The sequence below is a fragment of the Crinia signifera genome, chromosome 5, assembly GCF_055691185.1.
Source record: "Crinia signifera chromosome 5, ASM5569118v1, whole genome shotgun sequence".
Lineage (NCBI taxonomy): Eukaryota > Metazoa > Chordata > Amphibia > Anura > Myobatrachidae > Crinia > Crinia signifera.
Window position 1 is genome coordinate 196,470,104 of NC_139221.1, and position 17,165 is coordinate 196,487,268.

Sequence of the window (17,165 nt, forward strand, 5' to 3'; positions counted from 1 at the left end):
TGGGCGGGGCCTAACGAATTTAAACCCCCAATGCTATTTCAATGGGTTTAGGGGCTTCTAGGCAAAAGGGCGTGACCAAAAGTATCTCAACCCTCAGCCATGTCATGGTCTATACTATGAATGGTATTATGGGCTTCTGGACCCAAATGGGCGGGGCCTAACGAATTTAAACCCCCAATGCTATTTCAATGGGTTTAGGGGCTTCTAGGCAAAAAGGGGCGTGGCCAAAAGTATCTCAACCATCAGCCATGTCATGGCCTATACTATGAATGGTATTATGGGCTTCTGGACCCAAATGGGCGGGGCCTAACGAATTTAAACCCCCAATGCTATTTCAATGGGTTTAGGGGCTTCTAGGCAAAAGGGCGTGGCCAAAAGTATCTCAACCCTCAGCCATGTCATGGTCTATACTATGAATGGTATTCTGGGCTTCTGGACCCAAAGGGGCGGGGCATAACGAATTTAAACCCCCAATGCTATTTCAATGGGTTTAGGGGCTTCCAGGCAAAAGGGGTGTGGCCAAAAGTATCTCAAACCTCAGCCATGTCATGATCTATACTATGAATGGTATTATGGGCTTCTGGACCCAAATGGGCGGGGCCTAACGAATTTAAACCCCCAATGCTATTTCAATGGGTTTAGGGGCTTCTAGGCAAAAGGGCGTGACCAAAAGTATCTCAACCCTCAGCCATGTCATGGTCTATACTATGAATGGTATTATGGGCTTCTGGACCCAAATGGGCGGGGCCTAACGAATTTAAACCCCCAATGCTATTTCAATGGGTTTAGGGGCTTCTAGGCAAAAGGGGTGTGGCCAAAAGTATCTCAAACCTCAGCCATGTCATGATCTATACTATGAATGGTATTATGGGCTTCTGGACCCAAATGGGCGGGGCCTAACGAATTTAAACCCCCAATGCTATTTCAATGGGTTTAGGGGCTTCTAGGCAAAAGGGCGTGACCAAAAGTATCTCAACCCTCAGCCATGTCATGGTCTATACTATGAATGGTATTATGGGCTTCTGGACCCAAATGGGCGGGGCCTAACGAATTTAAACCCCCAATGCTATTTCAATGGGTTTAGGGGCTTCTAGGCAAAAGGGGCGTGGCCAAAAGTATCTCAACCCTCAGCCATGTCATGGTCTATACTATGAATGGTATTCTGGGCTTCTGGACCCAAAGAGGCGGGGCATAACGAATTTAAACCCCCAATGATATTTCATTGGGTTTAGGGTTTTCTAGGCAAAAGGGGCGTTTCCAAAATTATCTCATCCCTCAGCCATGTCATGGTCTATACTATGAATGGTATTATGGGCTTCTGGACCCAAATGGGCGGGGCCTAACGAATTTAAACCCCGAATGCTATTTCAATGGGTTTAGGGGCTTCTAGGCAAAAGGGGCATGGCCAAAAGTATCTCAACCCTCAGCCATGTCATGGTCTATACTATGAATGGTATTATGGGTTTCTGGACCCAAATGGGCGGGGCCTAACGAATTTAAACCCCCAATGCTATTTCAATGGGTTTTGGGGCTTCTAGGCAAAAGGGGCGTGGCCAAAAGTATCTCAACCCTCAGCCATGTCATGGTCTATACTATGAATGGTATTATGGGCTTCTGGACCCAAATGGGCGGGGCCTAACGAATTTAAACCCCCAATGCTATTTCAATGGGTTTTGGGGCTTTTAGGCAAAAGGGGCGTGGCCAAAATTATCTCAACCCTCAGCCATGTCATGATCTATACTATGAATGGTATTATGGGCTTCTGGACCCAAATGGGCGGGGCCTAACGAATTTAAACCCCCAATGCTATTTCAATGGGTTTTGGGGCTTCTAGGCAAAAGGGGTGTGGCCAAAAGTATCTCAACCCTCAGCCATGTCATGATCTATACTATGAATGGTATTATGGGCTTCTGGACCCAAATTGGCGGGGCCTAACGAATTTAAACCCCCAAAGCTATTTCAATGGGTTTAGGGGCTTCTAGGCAAAAGGGCGTGACCAAAAGTATCTCAACCCTCAGCCATGTCATGGTCTATACTATGAATGGTATTATGGGCTTCTGGACCCAAATGGGCGGGGCCTAACGAATTTAAACCCCCAATGCTATTTCAATGGGTTTAGGGGCTTCTAGGCAAAAAGGGGCGTGGCCAAAAGTATCTCAACCATCAGCCATGTCATGGCCTATACTATGAATGGTATTATGGGCTTCTGGACCCAAATGGGCGGGGCCTAACGAATTTAAACCCCCAATGCTATTTCAATGGGTTTAGGGGCTTCTAGGCAAAAGGGGCGTGGCCAAAAGTATCTCAACCCTCAGCCATGTCATGGTCTATACTATGAATGGTATTCTGGGCTTCTGGACCCAAAGGGGCGGGGCATAACGAATTTAAACCCCCAATGCTATTTCAATGGGTTTAGGGGCTTCTAGGCAAAAGGGGCGTTTCCAAAATTATCTCATCCCTCAGCCATGTCATGGTCTATACTATGAATGGTATTATGGGCTTCTGGACCCAAATGGGCGGGGCCTAACGAATTTAAACCCCGAATGCTATTTCAATGGGTTTAGGGGCTTCTAGGCAAAAGGTGCATGGCCAAAAGTATCTCAACCCTCAGCCATGTCATGGTCTATACTATGAATGGTATTATGGGTTTCTGGACCCAAATGGGCGGGGCCTAACGAATTTAAACCCCCAATGCTATTTCAATGGGTTTTTGGGGCTTCTAGGCAAAAGGGGCGTGGCCAAAAGTATCTCAACCCTCAGCCATGTCATGATGTATACTATGAATGGTATTATGTGCTTCTGGACCCAAATGGGCGGGGCCTAACGAATTTAAACCCCCAATGCTATTTAAATGGGTTTAGGGGCTGCTAGGCAAAAGGGGCGTGGCCAAAAGTATCTTAACCCTCAGCCATGTCATGGTCTATACTATGAATGGTATTATGGGTTTCTGGACCCAAATGGGCGGGGCCTAACGAATTTAAACCCCCAATGCTATTTCAATGGGTTTGGGGGCTTATAGGCAAAAGGGGCGTGGCCAAAAGTATCTCAACCCTCAGCCATGTCATGGTCTATACTATGAATGGTACTATGGGCTTCTGGACCCAAAGGGGCGTGGCATAACAAATTTAAACCCCCAATGCTATTTCAATGGATTTAGGGGCTTCTAGGCAAAAGGGGCGTGAACAAAATTATCTCAACCCTCAGCCATGTCATGGTCTATACTATGAATGGTAGTATGGGCTTCTGGACCCAAATGGGCGGGGCCTAACGAATTTAAACCCCCAATGCTATTTTAATGGGTTTAGGGGCTTCTAGGCAAAAGGGGCGTGGCCAAAACTATCTCAACCCTCAGCCATGTCATGATCTATACTATGAATGGTATTATGGGCTTCTGGACCCAAATGGGCGGGGCCTAACGAATTTAAACCCCCAATGCTATTTCAATGGGTTTAGGGGCTTCTAGGCAAAAGGGGCGTGGCCAAAAGTATCTAAACCCTCAGCCATGTCATGGCCTATACTATGAATGGTATTATGGGCTTCTGGACCCAAAGGGGCGGGGCCTAACGAATTTAAACCCCCAATGCTATTTCAATGGGTTTAGGGGCTTCTAGGCAAAAGGGGCGTGGCCAAAAGTATCTCAACCCTCAGCCATGTCATGGTCTATACTATGAATGGTATTATGGGCTTCGGGACCCAAACGGGCGGGGCCTAACGAATTTAAACCCCCAATGCTATTTCAATGGGTTTTGGGGCTTCTAGGCAAAAGGGGTGTGGCCAAAAGTATCTCAACCCTCAGCCATGTCATGATCTATACTATGAATGGTATTATGGGCTTCTGGACCCAAATGGGCGGGGCCTAACGAATTTAAACCCCCAATGCTATTTCAATGGGTTTAGGGGCTTCTAGGCAAAAGGGCGTGACCAAAAGTATCTCAACCCTCAGCCATGTCATGGTCTATACTATGAATGGTATTATGGGCTTCTGGACCCAAATGGGCGGGGCCTAACGAATTTAAACCCCCAATGCTATTTCAATGGGTTTAGGGGCTTCTAGGCAAAAGGGGCGTGGCCAAAATTATCTCAACCCTCAGCCATGTCATGGTCTATACTATGAATGGTATTCTGGGCTTCTGGACCCAAAGGGGCGGGGCATAACGAATTTAAACCCCCAATGCTATTTCAATGGGTTTAGGGGCTTCTAGGCAAAAGGGGCGTTTCCAAAATTATCTCATCCCTCAGCCATGTCATGGTCTATACTATGAATGGTATTATGGGCTTCTGGACCCAAATGGGCGGGGCCTAACGAATTTAAACCCCGAATGCTATTTCAATGGGTTTAGGGGCTTCTAGGCAAAAGGGGCATGGCCAAAAGTATCTCAACCCTCAGCCATGTCATGGTCTATACTATGAATGGTATTATGGGTTTCTGGACCCAAAGGGGCGGGGCATAACGAATTTAAACCCCCAATGCTATTTCAATGGATTTAGGGGCTTCTAGGCAAAAGGGGCGTGAACAAAATTATCTCAACCCTCAGCCATGTCATGGTCTATACTATGAATGGTAGTATGGGCTTCTGGACCCAAATGGGCGGGGCCTAACGAATTTAAACCCCCAATGCTATTTTAATGGGTTTAGGGGCTTCTAGGCAAAAGGGGCGTGGCCAAAACTATCTCAACCCTCAGCCATGTCATGATCTATACTATGAATGGTATTATGGGCTTCTGGACCCAAATGGGCGGGGCCTAACGAATTTAAACCCCCAATGCTATTTCAATGGGTTTAGGGGCTTCTAGGCAAAAGGGGCGTGGCCAAAAGTATCTAAACCCTCAGCCATGTCATGGCCTATACTATGAATGGTATTATGGGCTTCTGGACCCAAAGGGGCGGGGCCTAACGAATTTAAACCCCCAATGCTATTTCAATGGGTTTAGGGGCTTCTAGGCAAAAGGGGCGTGGCCAAAAGTATCTCAACCCTCAGCCATGTCATGGTCTATACTATGAATGGTATTATGGGCTTCGGGACCCAAACGGGCGGGGCCTAACGAATTTAAACCCCCAATGCTATTTCAATGGGTTTTGGGGCTTCTAGGCAAAAGGGGTGTGGCCAAAAGTATCTCAACCCTCAGCCATGTCATGATCTATACTATGAATGGTATTATGGGCTTCTGGACCCAAATGGGCGGGGCCTAACGAATTTAAACCCCCAATGCTATTTCAATGGGTTTAGGGGCTTCTAGGCAAAAGGGCGTAACCAAAAGTATCTCAACCCTCAGCCATGTCATGGTCTATACTATGAATGGTATTATGGGCTTCTGGACCCAAATGGGCGGGGCCTAACGAATTTAAACCCCCAATGCTATTTCAATGGGTTTAGGGGCTTCTAGGCAAAAGGGGCGTGGCCAAAATTATCTCAACCCTCAGCCATGTCATGGTCTATACGATGAATGGTATTCTGGGCTTCTGGACCCAAAGGGGCGGGGCATAACGAATTTAAACCCCCAATGCTATTTCAATGGGTTTAGGGGCTTCTAGGCAAAAGGGGCGTTTCCAAAATTATCTCATCCCTCAGCCATGTCATGGTCTATACTATGAATGGTATTATGGGCTTCTGGACCCAAATGGGCGGGGCCTAACGAATTTTAACCCCGAATGCTATTTCAATGGGTTTAGGGGCTTCTAGGCAAAAGGGGCATGGCCAAAAGTATCTCAACCCTCAGCCATGTCATGGTCTATACTATGAATGGTATTATGGGTTTCTGGACCCAAATGGGCGGGGCCTAACGAATTTAAACCCCCAATGCTATTTCAATGGGTTTTGGGGCTTCTAGGCAAAAGGGGCGTGGCCAAAAGTATCTCAACCCTCAGCCATGTCATGGTCTATACTATGAATGGTATTATGGGCTTCTGGACCCAAATGGGCGGGGCCTAACGAATTTAAACCCCCAATGCTATTTCAATGGGTTTTGGGGCTTCTAGGCAAAAGGGGTGTGGCCAAAAGTATCTCAACCCTCAGCCATGTCATGATCTATACTATGAATGGTATTATGGGCTTCTGGACCCAAATGGGCGGAGCCTAACGAATTTAAACCCCCAATGCTATTTCAATGGGTTTTGGGGCTTTTAGGCAAAAGGGGCGTGGCCAAAATTATCTCAACCCTCAGCCATGTCATGATCTATACTATGAATGGTATTATGGGCTTCTGGACCCAAATGGGCGGGGCCTAACGAATTTAAACCCCCAATGCTATTTCAATGGGTTTAGGGGCTTCTAGGCAAAAGGGCGTGACCAAAAGTATCTCAACCCTCAGCCATGTCATGGTCTATACTATGAATGGTATTATGGGCTTCTGGACCCAAATGGGCGGGGCCTAACGAATTTAAACCCCCAATGCTATTTCAATGGGTTTAGGGGCTTCTAGGCAAAAGGGGTGTGGCCAAAAGTATCTCAAACCTCAGCCATGTCATGATCTATACTATGAATGGTATTATGGGCTTCTGGACCCAAATGGGCGGGGCCTAACGAATTTAAACCCCCAATGCTATTTCAATGGGTTTAGGGGCTTCTAGGCAAAAAGGGGCGTGGCCAAAAGTATCTCAACCATCAGCCATGTCATGGCCTATACTATGAATGGTATTATGGGCTTCTGGACCCAAATGGGCGGGGCCTAACGAATTTAAACCCCCAATGCTATTTCAATGGGTTTAGGGGCTTCTAGGCAAAAGGGGCGTGGCCAAAAGTATCTCAACCCTCAGCCATGTCATGGTCTATACTATGAATGGTATTCTGGGCTTCTGGACCCAAAGGGGCGGGGCATAACGAATTTAAACCCCCAATGCAATTTCATTGGGTTTAGGGGCTTCTAGGCAAAAGGGGCGTTTCCAAAATTATCTCATCCCTCAGCCATGTCATGGTCTATACTATGAATGGTATTATGGGCTTCTGGACCCAAATGGGCGGGGCCTAACGAATTTAAACCCCGAATGCTATTTCAATGGGTTTAGGGGCTTCTAGGCAAAAGGGGCATGGCCAAAAGTATCTCAACCCTCAGCCATGTCATGGTCTATACTATGAATGGTATTATGGGTTTCTGGACCCAAATGGGCGGGGCCTAACGAATTTAAACCCCCAATGCTATTTCAATGGGTTTTGGGGCTTCTAGGCAAAAGGGGCGTGGCCAAAAGTATCTCAACCCTCAGCCATGTCATGGTCTATACTATGAATGGTATTATGGGCTTCTGGACCCAAATGGGCGGGGCCTAACGAATTTAAACCCCCAATGCTATTTCAATGGGTTTTGGGGCTTTTAGGCAAAAGGGGCGTGGCCAAAATTATCTCAACCCTCAGCCATGTCATGATCTATACTATGAATGGTATTATGGGCTTCTGGACCCAAATGGGCGGGGCCTAACGAATTTAAACCCCCAATGCTATTTCAATGGGTTTTGGGGCTTCTAGGCAAAAGGGGTGTGGCCAAAAGTATCTCAACCCTCAGCCATGTCATGATCTATACTATGAATGGTATTATGGGCTTCTGGACCCAAATGGGCGGGGCCTAACGAATTTAAACCCCCAATGCTATTTCAATGGGTTTAGGGGCTTCTAGGCAAAAGGGCGTGACCAAAAGTATCTCAACCCCCAGCCATGTCATGGTCTATACTATGAATGGTATTATGGGCTTCTGGACCCAAATGGGCGGGGCCTAACGAATTTAAACCCCCAATGCTATTTCAATGGGTTTAGGGGCTTCTAGGCAAAAAGGGGCGTGGCCAAAAGTATCTCAACCATCAGCCATGTCATGGCCTATACTATGAATGGTATTATGGGCTTCTGGACCCAAATGGGCGGGGCCTAACGAATTTAAACCCCCAATGCTATTTCAATGGGTTTAGGGGCTTCTAGGCAAAAGGGGCGTTTCCAAAATTATCTCATCCCTCAGCCATGTCATGGTCTATACTATGAATGGTATTATGGGCTTCTGGACCCAAATGGGCGGGGCCTAACGAATTTAAACCCCGAATGCTATTTCAATGGGTTTAGGGGCTTCTAGGCAAAAGGGGCGTGGCCAAAACTATCTCAACCCTCAGCCATGTCATGGTCTATACTATGAATGGTATTATGGGCTTCTGGACCCAAATGGGCGGGGCCTAACGAATTTAAACCCCCAATGCTATTTCAATGGGTTTAGGGGCTTCTAGGCAAAAGGGGCGTGGCCAAAAGTATCTCTACCCTCAGCCATGTCATGATCTATACTATGAATGGTATTATGGGCTTCTGGACCCAAATGGGCGGGGCCTAACGAATTTAAACCCCCAATGCTATTTCAATGGGTTTAGGGGCTTCTAGGCAAAAGGGGCGTGGCCAAAAGTATCTAAACCCTCAGCCATGTCATGGCCTATACTATGAATGGTATTATGGGCTTCTGGACCCAAATGGGCGGGGCCTAACGAATTTAAACCCCCAATGCTATTTCAATGGGTTTAGGGGCTTCTAGGCAAAAAGGGGCGTGGCCAAAAGTATCTCAACCATCAGCCATGTCATGGCCTATACTATGAATGGTATTATGGGTTTCTGGACCCAAAGGGGCGGGGCATAACGAATTTAAACCCCCAATGCTATTTCAATGGATTTAGGGGCTTCTAGGCAAAAGGGGCGTGAACAAAATTATCTCAACCCTCAGCCATGTCATGGTCTATACTATGAATGGTAGTATGGGCTTCTGGACCCAAATGGGCGGGGCCTAACGAATTTAAACCCCCAATGCTATTTTAATGGGTTTAGGGGCTTCTAGGCAAAAGGGGCGTGGCCAAAACTATCTCAACCCTCAGCCATGTCATGATCTATACTATGAATGGTATTATGGGCTTCTGGACCCAAATGGGCGGGGCCTAACAAATTTAAACCCCCAATGCTATTTCAATGGGTTTAGGGGCTTCTAGGCAAAAGGGGCGTGGCCAAAAGTATCTAAACCCTCAGCCATGTCATGGCCTATACTATGAATGGTATTATGGGCTTCTGGACCCAAAGGGGCGGGGCCTAACGAATTTAAACCCCCAATGCTATTTCAATGGGTTTAGGGGCTTCTAGGCAAAAGGGGCGTGGCCAAAAGTATCTCAACCCTCAGCCATGTCATGGTCTATACTATGAATGGTATTATGGGCTTCGGGACCCAAACGGGCGGGGCCTAACGAATTTAAACCCCCAATGCTATTTCAATGGGTTTTGGGGCTTCTAGGCAAAAGGGGTGTGGCCAAAAGTATCTCAACCCTCAGCCATGTCATGATCTATACTATGAATGGTATTATGGGCTTCTGGACCCAAATGGGCGGGGCCTAACGAATTTAAACCCCCAATGCTATTTCAATGGGTTTAGGGGCTTCTAGGCAAAAGGGCGTGACCAAAAGTATCTCAACCCTCAGCCATGTCATGGTCTATACTATGAATGGTATTATGGGCTTCTGGACCCAAATGGGCGGGGCCTAACGAATTTAAACCCCCAATGCTATTTCAAAGGGTTTAGGGGCTTCTAGGCAAAAGGGGCGTGGCCAAAATTATCTCAACCCTCAGCCATGTCATGGTCTATACGATGAATGGTATTCTGGGCTTCTGGACCCAAAGGGGCGGGGCATAACGAATTTAAACCCCCAATGCTATTTCAATGGGTTTAGGGGCTTCTAGGCAAAAGGGGCGTTTCCAAAATTATCTCATCCCTCAGCCATGTCATGGTCTATACTATGAATGGTATTATGGGCTTCAGGACCCAAATGGGCGGGGCCTAACGAATTTTAACCCCGAATGCTATTTCAATGGGTTTAGGGGCTTCTAGGCAAAAGGGGCATGGCCAAAAGTATCTCAACCCTCAGCCATGTCATGGTCTATACTATGAATGGTATTATGGGTTTCTGGACCCAAATGGGCGGGGCCTAACGAATTTAAACCCCCAATGCTATTTCAATGGGTTTTGGGGCTTCTAGGCAAAAGGGGCGTGGCCAAAAGTATCTCAACCCTCAGCCATGTCATGGTCTATACTATGAATGGTATTATGGGCTTCTGGACCCAAATGGGCGGGGCCTAACGAATTTAAACCCCCAATGCTATTTCAATGGGTTTTGGGGCTTCTAGGCAAAAGGGGTGTGGCCAAAAGTATCTCAACCCTCAGCCATGTCATGATCTATACTATGAATGGTATTATGGGCTTCTGGACCCAAATGGGCGGGGCCTAACGAATTTAAACCCCCAATGCTATTTCAATGGGTTTTGGGGCTTTTAGGCAAAAGGGGCGTGGCCAAAATTATCTCAACCCTCAGCCATGTCATGATCTATACTATGAATGGTATTATGGGCTTCTGGACCCAAATGGGCGGGGCCTAACGAATTTAAACCCCCAATGCTATTTCAATGGGTTTAGGGGCTTCTAGGCAAAAGGGCGTGACCAAAAGTATCTCAACCCTCAGCCATGTCATGGTCTATACTATGAATGGTATTATGGGCTTCTGGACCCAAATGGGCGGGGCCTAACGAATTTAAACCCCCAATGCTATTTCAATGGGTTTAGGGGCTTCTAGGCAAAAGGGGTGTGGCCAAAAGTATCTCAAACCTCAGCCATGTCATGATCTATACTATGAATGGTATTATGGGCTTCTGGACCCAAATGGGCGGGGCCTAACGAATTTAAACCCCCAATGCTATTTCAATGGGTTTAGGGGCTTCTAGGCAAAAAGGGGCGTGGCCAAAAGTATCTCAACCATCAGCCATGTCATGGCCTATACTATGAATGGTATTATGGGCTTCTGGACCCAAATGGGCGGGGCCTAACGAATTTAAACCCCCAATGCTATTTCAATGGGTTTAGGGGCTTCTAGGCAAAAGGGGCGTGGCCAAAAGTATCTCAACCCTCAGCCATGTCATGGTCTATACTATGAATGGTATTCTGGGCTTCTGGACCCAAAGGGGCGGGGCATAACGAATTTAAACCCCCAATGCTATTTCATTGGGTTTAGGGGCTTCTAGGCAAAAGGGGTGTTTCCAAAATTATCTCATCCCTCAGCCATGTCATGGTCTATACTATGAATGGTATTATGGGCTTCTGGACCCAAATGGGCGGGGCCTAACGAATTTAAACCCCGAATGCTATTTCAATGGGTTTAGGGGCTTCTAGGCAAAAGGGGCATGGCCAAAAGTATCTCAACCCTCAGCCATGTCATGGTCTATACTATGAATGGTATTATGGGTTTCTGGACCCAAATGGGCGGGGCCTAACGAATTTAAACCCCCAATGCTATTTCAATGGGTTTTGGGGCTTCTAGGCAAAAGGGGCGTGGCCAAAAGTATCTCAACCCTCAGCCATGTCATGGTCTATAATATGAATGGTATTATGGGCTTCTGGACCCAAATGGGCGGGGCCTAACGAATTTAAACCCCCAATGCTATTTCAATGGGTTTTGGGGCTTTTAGGCAAAAGGGGCGTGGCCAAAATTATCTCAACCCTCAGCCATGTCATGATCTATACTATGAATGGTATTATGGGCTTCTGGACCCAAATGGGCGGGGCCTAACGAATTTAAACCCCCAATGCTATTTCAATGGGTTTTGGGGCTTCTAGGCAAAAGGGGTGTGGCCAAAAGTATCTCAACCCTCAGCCATGTCATGATCTATACTATGAATGGTATTATGGGCTTCTGGACCCAAATGGGCGGGGCCTAACGAATTTAAACCCCCAATGCTATTTCAATGGGTTTAGGGGCTTCTAGGCAAAAGGGCGTGACCAAAAGTATCTCAACCCTCAGCCATGTCATGGTCTATACTATGAATGGTATTATGGGCTTCTGGACCCAAATGGGCGGGGCCTAACGAATTTAAACCCCCAATGCTATTTCAATGGGTTTAGGGGCTTCTAGGCAAAAGGGGTGTGGCCAAAAGTATCTCAAACCTCAGCCATGTCATGATCTATACTATGAATGGTATTATGGGCTTCTGGACCCAAATGGGCGGGGCCTAACGAATTTAAACCCCCAATGCTATTTCAATGGGTTTAGGGGCTTCTAGGCAAAAAGGGGCGTGGCCAAAAGTATCTCAACCATCAGCCATGTCATGGCCTATACTATGAATGGTATTATGGGCTTCTGGACCCAAATGGGCGGGGCCTAACGAATTTAAACCCCCAATGCTATTTCAATGGGTTTAGGGGCTTCTAGGCAAAAGGGGCGTGGCCAAAAGTATCTCAACCCTCAGCCATGTCATGGTCTATACTATGAATGGTATTCTGGGCTTCTGGACCCAAAGGGGCGGGGCATAACGAATTTAAACCCCCAATGCTATTTCATTGGGTTTAGGGGCTTCTAGGCAAAAGGGGTGTTTCCAAAATTATCTCATCCCTCAGCCATGTCATGGTCTATACTATGAATGGTATTATGGGCTTCTGGACCCAAATGGGCGGGGCCTAACGAATTTAAACCCCGAATGCTATTTCAATGGGTTTAGGGGCTTCTAGGCAAAAGGGGCATGGCCAAAAGTATCTCAACCCTCAGCCATGTCATGGTCTATACTATGAATGGTATTATGGGTTTCTGGACCCAAATGGGCGGGGCCTAACGAATTTAAACCCCCAATGCTATTTCAATGGGTTTTGGGGCTTCTAGGCAAAAGGGGCGTGGCCAAAAGTATCTCAACCCTCAGCCATGTCATGGTCTATAATATGAATGGTATTATGGGCTTCTGGACCCAAATGGGCGGGGCCTAACGAATTTAAACCCCCAATGCTATTTCAATGGGTTTTGGGGCTTTTAGGCAAAAGGGGCGTGGCCAAAATTATCTCAACCCTCAGCCATGTCATGATCTATACTATGAATGGTATTATGGGCTTCTGGACCCAAATGGGCGGGGCCTAACGAATTTAAACCCCCAATGCTATTTCAATGGGTTTTGGGGCTTCTAGGCAAAAGGGGTGTGGCCAAAAGTATCTCAACCCTCAGCCATGTCATGATCTATACTATGAATGGTATTATGGGCTTCTGGACCCAAATGGGCGGGGCCTAACGAATTTAAACCCCCAATGCTATTTCAATGGGTTTAGGGGCTTCTAGGCAAAAGGGCGTGACCAAAAGTATCTCAACCCCCAGCCATGTCATGGTCTATACTATGAATGGTATTATGGGCTTCTGGACCCAAATGGGCGGGGCCTAACGAATTTAAACCCCCAATGCTATTTCAATGGGTTTAGGGGCTTCTAGGCAAAAAGGGGCGTGGCCAAAAGTATCTCAACCATCAGCCATGTCATGGCCTATACTATGAATGGTATTATGGGCTTCTGGACCCAAATGGGCGGGGCCTAACGAATTTAAACCCCCAATGCTATTTCAATGGGTTTAGGGGCTTCTAGGCAAAAGGGGCGTGGCCAAAAGTATCTCAACCCTCAGCCATGTCATGGTCTATACTATGAATGGTATTCTGGGCTTCTGGACCCAAAGGGGCGGGGCATAACGAATTTAAACCCCCAATGCTATTTCAATGGGTTTAGGGGCTTCTAGGCAAAAGGGGCGTTTCCAAAATTATCTCATCCCTCAGCCATGTCATGGTCTATACTATGAATGGTATTATGGGCTTCTGGACCCAAATGGGCGGGGCCTAACGAATTTAAACCCCGAATGCTATTTCAATGGGTTTAGGGGCTTCTAGGCAAAAGGGGCATGGCCAAAAGTATCTCAACCCTCAGCCATGTCATGGTCTATACTATGAATGGTATTATGGGTTTCTGGACCCAAATGGGCGGGGCCTAACGAATTTAAACCCCCAATGCTATTTCAATGGGTTTTGGGGCTTCTAGGCAAAAGGGGCGTGGCCAAAAGTATCTCAACCCTCAGCCATGTCATGATGTATACTATGAATGGTATTATGTGCTTCTGGACCCAAATGGGCGGGGCCTAACGAATTTTAACCCCCAATGCTATTTAAATGGGTTTAGGGGCTGCTAGGCAAAAGGGGCGTGGCCAAAAGTATCTTAACCCTCAGCCATGTCATGGTCTATACTATGAATGGTATTATGGGTTTCTGGACCCAAATGGGCGGGGCCTAACGAATTTAAACCCCCAATGCTATTTCAATGGGTTTGGGGGCTTATAGGCAAAAGGGGCGTGGCCAAAAGTATCTCAACCCTCAGCCATGTCATGGTCTATACTATGAATGGTACTATGGGCTTCTGGACCCAAAGGGGCGGGGCATAACGAATTTAAACCCCCAATGCTATTTCAATGGATTTAGGGGCTTCTAGGCAAAAGGGGCGTGAACAAAATTATCTCAACCCTCAGCCATGTCATGGTCTATACTATGAATGGTAGTATGGGCTTCTGGACCCAAATGGGCGGGGCCTAACGAATTTAAACCCCCAATGCTATTTTAATGGGTTTAGGGGCTTCTAGGCAAAAGGGGCGTGGCCAAAACTATCTCAACCCTCAGCCATGTCATGATCTATACTATGAATGGTATTATGGGCTTCTGGACCCAAATGGGCGGGGCCTAACGAATTTAAACCCCCAATGCTATTTCAATGGGTTTAGGGGCTTCTAGGCAAAAGGGGCGTGGCCAAAAGTATCTAAACCCTCAGCCATGTCATGGCCTATACTATGAATGGTATTATGGGCTTCTGGACCCAAAGGGGCGGGGCCTAACGAATTTAAACCCCCAATGCTATTTCAATGGGTTTAGGGGCTTCTAGGCAAAAGGGGCGTGGCCAAAAGTATCTCAACCCTCAGCCATGTCATGGTCTATACTATGAATGGTATTATGGGCTTCGGGACCCAAACGGGCGGGGCCTAACGAATTTAAACCCCCAATGCTATTTCAATGGGTTTAGGGGCTTCTAGGCAAAAGGGGCGTGGCCAAAATTATCTCAACCCTCAGCCATGTCATGGTCTATTCTATGAATGGTATTATGGGCTTCTGGACCCAAAGGGGCGGGGCATAACGAATTTAAACCCCCAATGATATTTCAATGGGTTTAGGGGCGTCTAGGCAAAAGGGGCGTGGCCAAAATTATCTCTACCCTCAGCCATGTCATGGTCTATACTATTAATGGTATTATGGGCTTCTGGACCCAAATGGGCGGGGCCTAACCAATTTAAACCCCCAATGCTATTTCAATGGGTTTAGGGGCTTCTAGGCAAAAGGGGCGTGGCCAAAAGTATCTCAACCCTAATCCATGTCATGATCTATACTATGAATGGTATTATGGGCTTCTGGACCCAAATGGGCGGGGCCTAACGAATTTAAACCCCTAATGCTATTTCAATGGGTTTAGGGGCTTCTAGGCAAAAGGGGCGTGGCCAAAAGTATCTCAACCCTCAGCCATGTCATGATCTATACTATGAATGGTATTATGGGCTTCTGGACCCAAAGGGACGGGGCCTAACGAATTTAAACCCCCAATGCTATTTCAATGGGTTTAGGGCCTTCTAGGCAAAAGGGGCGTGGCCAAAAGTATCTTAACCCTCAGCCATGTCATGATCTATACTATGACTGGTATTATGGGCTTCTGGACCCAAATGGGAGGGGCCTAACGAATTTAAACCCCCAATGCTATTTCAATGTGTTTAGGGGCTTCTAGGCAAAAGGGGCGTGGCCAAAAGTATCTCAACCCTCAGCCATGTCATGGTCTATACTATGAATGGTATTATGGGCTTCTGCACCCAAATGGTCGGGGCCTAACGAATTTAAACCCCCAATGCTATTTCAATGGGTTTAGGGGCTTCTAGGCAAAAGGGGCGTGGCCAAAAGTATCTCAACCCTCAGCCATGTCATGTCCTATACTATGAATGGTATTATGGGCTTCTGGACCCAAAGGGGCGGGGCATAACGAATTTAAACCCCCAATGCTATTTCAATGGGTTTAGGGGCTTCTAGGCAAAAGGGGCGTGGCCAAAAGTATCTCAACCCTCAGCCATGTCATGATCTATACTATGAATGGTATTATGGGCTTCTGGACCCAAATGGGCGGGTCCTAACGAATTTAAACCCCCAATGCTATTTCAATGGGTTTAGGGGCTTCTAGGCAAAAGGCTCGTGGCCAAAAGTATCTCAACCCTCAGCCATGTCATGATCTATACTATAAATGGTATTATGGGCTTCTGGACCCAAATGGGCGGGGCCTAACGAATTTAAACCCCCAATGCTATTTCAATGGGTTTAGGGGCTTCTAGGCAAAAGCGGCTGTTAGGTGTGGTCGTTAGGAAACTGAGCTCCTGCTTTCTCAGAGTGTTAGAGAAAGGAAAGTAGTGTCCCATCTGGGTTTGTCCCAAATATGATGGACCCTCCTGGGGAGGAAGATGTGGAGGAGTCCCAAGCTAAAATCCCTATGGTTCTGCCAAGTGGAAGAAAGCTGATTTCACCTGGTATGTTACCGCCTTTTCGGGGGAAAACTGCAGAGCATGAAAAGGTGTGTGATGTAACTCACCTGAGTGCACCTGTGACTGTGCATACAGAGGAGAAAGTGCTGGTGCAGCCTGCAGTATCCAGTGTGGGAAACAAGCCAAGTAATGTGACAAAGCCTCTGGCTGCTAATAGTGGAAAAAGGGTGTGTGATGTAACTCACCTAATTGCACTTGTGGCTGTGCATGCAGAGGAGAAAGTGCTGGTGCAGCCTGCAGTATCCAGTGTGGGAAACAAGCTAAGTAATGTGACAAAGCCTCTGGCTGCTAACAGTGGAAAAAGGGTGTGTGATGTAACTCACCTAATTGCACCTGTGGCTGTGCATGCAGAGGAGAAAGTGCTGGTGCAGCCTGCAGTATCCAGTGTGGGAAACAAGCATGGAAAGCCTTTGCAGCTGGAGCCTGCTGTGGGACCTTGTAGTTCTGGAGCAGATAAGTCTGTGGATTCCTGCATTGGTGGTGCAGCGGTGTCTGCAAATCAGCCTGATGTCCATGCCTGCAAAGGTAAAGCAACAGTTACTGGTGGGCCTGTCATTGGAGAGGTGATGGTGGGGCCAATTAATGAGACAAAGCCTCTGGCTGCTAACAGTGGAAAAAGGGTGTGTGATGTAACTCACCTAATTGCACCTGAGGAGAAAGTGCTGGTGCAGTATCCAGTGTGGGAAACAAGCATGGAAAGCCTCTGCAGCTGGAGCCTGCTGTGGGATCTTGTAGTTCTGGAGCAGATAAGTCGGTACTTGTTTCCTAG